This window comes from Microtus ochrogaster, chromosome 22 (assembly GCF_000317375.1).
Source record: "Microtus ochrogaster isolate Prairie Vole_2 chromosome 22, MicOch1.0, whole genome shotgun sequence".
Taxonomy (NCBI): domain Eukaryota; kingdom Metazoa; phylum Chordata; class Mammalia; order Rodentia; family Cricetidae; genus Microtus; species Microtus ochrogaster.
In genome coordinates, this window is record NC_022023.1 from 26,303,329 (window position 1) to 26,306,540 (window position 3,212).

The window sequence follows — 3,212 nt, forward strand, 5'->3', positions numbered from 1 at the left end:
AAAAAAAAAAAGTAACTAAGACACCTGCCGCATGGATGCTGGGACTCAAACCCAGATCTTCTGGGTGAGCAGCTGGTGCTCGTTACCACTGAGCCATTTCTCCAGGCCCTGTTGAGCCACCTCTGCAGCCCTTGACTTTGTCTTAGTAAAATATACTAGTTAACAAAACCCACGGACTCCCCTTCCCTACATAACTCAGGTCCAACTGCCCCAACACGCTGAACTTCCCTCCTCACAGCAGAGCTTATGAGGGTGACCACTCACTCTGTGCCTCCCTTCTACAGCGTGGCCCACGCATAGGTCCTGACTTTCTCATCTTTTATGAAATCTGACATGTGTGGGTATTTTGCCTGCAGGTATGTCTCTGCAGCACATGATATTTTTGCTCTTTTGTTTTCCTTTCTTTCTAGTTGGCTTGACTGATTGCTCTGCAGCAGTCTCACTGTGTGACCCTGGCTGGTGTGGAACTTGCTATTAGCTCAGGCTAGTCTCGCACTCACAGAGACACGGCTGCCTTTCCTCCGGAGAGCTGGCATTTGAGGTATGTGCCACCACCAGCTCAGCCTTCTACCACTTATTTCTTCCCTTCAGCACTTACAGAGTCTCAACCGTGGCCACCTCACAGACACAGTTTGGTTGTAGAGAACTAAAATAGAGCAGCTAAGTATTAACAAACCTATGGATTTTAAATGTATGAACAAAACTTTTGGTTAAGTCTTCTCTGAATGCTATTTTAAGATTTATTTATTTTATCTTTATTTATGTGCATGTTAGTGTCTGCATGTGGAAATTTGCACCACAAAAACAACAGCCTCTAGAAGAGGGCATCAGCTCCTCTGGAGTGTAGTTATGAGTGACCAGCATAGGGAATGGGAACTGAACTCAGGTCTACTGCAAGAGTAGCAAGCATTCTTCACTCCCTAGGCACCTTCCCAGCCTCTGAACACTACTTGCAAGCTGTAAGGTGCATTTCATACAACTCAATAATCCAGACTTCCTAGCTCCCTTCCATGGGACAATGCTGAGCTTTCCTGTACTCACACAAGCAGCAACGGTGAAGAAGTTCTGTAACTTCGGTATGCTAACACACAGCTAGCCAGAAAATAGCTGGGATGACAGGGTTATATCATCCCTTCTTTCTATGGCCATCCCTACCGAGAGGTTTCCTATTAGAGAACACTCTCCCAATTGCAATGGCCAGAATAAAATCAGCTATTGGCACAGTTTCCCAGTTATATGTCAGAAATTGACTTCCACATTCTACTTTAAAGTTGAAATCTCTTTTCAGAACAGGTTTCCTTTCTTAGTATGACTAATACTTAGAATATTTAAGGCTTTAGTTATTATCATATGCTCATCTCTTGTCACTAAAATCCTCAGCAACGAATGTATTTTCATTCCAATTATTTATAGCAATAAAAATACTTAAAACAATATTTCTGTCACCTCAGATTTCCTAAGCAAGAGTAAAACCCCAACTTGGTCATTCTTCACTGCCATCACCTCACACCAGGGTGAAGTCAATGCCAGTGAGTAACAGTAGAGGGGGTGGCACCGCCTGTTTCCTGGTACGGTAAGACACAGGTTCCTTGGCAGAAATGGATCCAAGAAATAAGACTAAAAGTTTGTCCATTTTAAATTAAGAAATACATACTCAGGGACAGTTACATAGTTATATGGCTACAGATAGCCTGGAGGGTAAAGGAACAGTCCTAGTTACTTTTTCTATTGCTGTGATAACACACCACGATAAAGAAGACTTACGATAGCCTTCATTTGGGTTTATAGTTCCAGGAGGGTAACAGCCCTTCATGGCAAGAAAGCTTGGCAGCAGGCAGCAGACATGACAGTGGGAGCAGAAGGGCTCACATCTTGAACCCCAAGCAGGAAGCAGAAAGAGCAAACTCAAAACAGCACGAGTCTTTAAACTCTCAGAGCTCACTCCCAGTGACATACTTCCTTCAACAAAACTATGCCTCCTAAACCTACCCAAACTGTGGACCAAGTATCTGAGTATCTGATTGAATGGTGGACTCAACTCATCCAAAGCACCACTGGTGTTTGCTACAGGTGCCTACTGCCAAACCTTAAGGTAGAATTCAGTTCCTGGGTCCTATGGGTGGAAGGAGAGAACTGACTCCCACAAACTGTTCTCTGACATCAATGGATGCATGCATACACACAAACAAATACTACAATACTAATACATATCTGGTTAGGCAATGAAGCTTGGGAGTAGGGCATTTACTACGTATGGGTGAGGTCCTGGGTTCAATCCTCAGCAACATAATAATAAATATTATAAATGTTTATATTTTTTATTTATAATTTTACTTACAAATAAAAAAATAAGTATTTATAAATAAATATTCAGATGGTCGTTTTACAGCTGAAAATAACAAAACAAAACAAAACAAAACACAGACATCAAATACTCAGGGGACAGGCAAGAAACAACCGACTGAGAACAGTTAAGTGCTGGGATGCTTCTACTGGGGCTGGCACAAACCTTCAACTGCACTTTTGATTCACAGTAACCAAATACACACACGCTCCACAATAAATGTTTGTAGGCTGCCTGTTAAACTCCACCCCATAAAAAAAAAGTATTAAAGAAAAATCTGAAAAAGCAGACTAAGGAATCAACTGGCTGTACTATGTCCCTCAAGTGATTGCCCATGGGATGGTTCACTGCAAACTGAAATGCCATGCTGGCCTGGAAAGACATGTGCCATTGAAAACCATGCCTGGTAAAATGTGGTCACAGCCGGCTGTCTACTATGATGGGGCCCTCTGTATGTGGTGATGCTTTGAAACACCTATACAGAGTCTAAAAGTGAAGCCACTACCATGGAAAAGAAATATTTGAAGATGTTTAAGTGGGACATGATCATAAAGAAATTATTCCTTAGATGATGTTGACTGACAGCTGTTAAATTTTTCTGATGTAAAAAAAAAATTATCCTTTTAGAAAAGGATGTAATAAAAAATATTTGGGATCAAAGACCTTGGCCTCTTCCAAAAGCAAGGTACATAAAGCAAAAACTGATATGCTAGACTCCAACAAAATTAAAACATTTGCTCTCTAAAATATTCTATGTAGAAGCTGAAAGATTGCTGAGGGACAGGGCTGAGTGATAGAGTCCTTAGTCAACACGCGTATGATTAGAGATTCAATCCCAGTAGAGGGAGGAGAAGAGAAAGAAAGAAAG

At 41.5% G+C, this 3,212-nt stretch overlaps 1 protein-coding gene across 6 annotated transcripts in view; it reads right to left on the bottom strand.

Annotated features, from left to right (window-relative positions):
- The window catches only part of Lins1 (lines homolog 1), a 28,800-nt gene that overhangs the window by 10,799 nt on the left and 14,789 nt on the right, over positions 1–3,212 (bottom strand). The gene's annotated exons all lie outside the window — the stretch shown is intronic.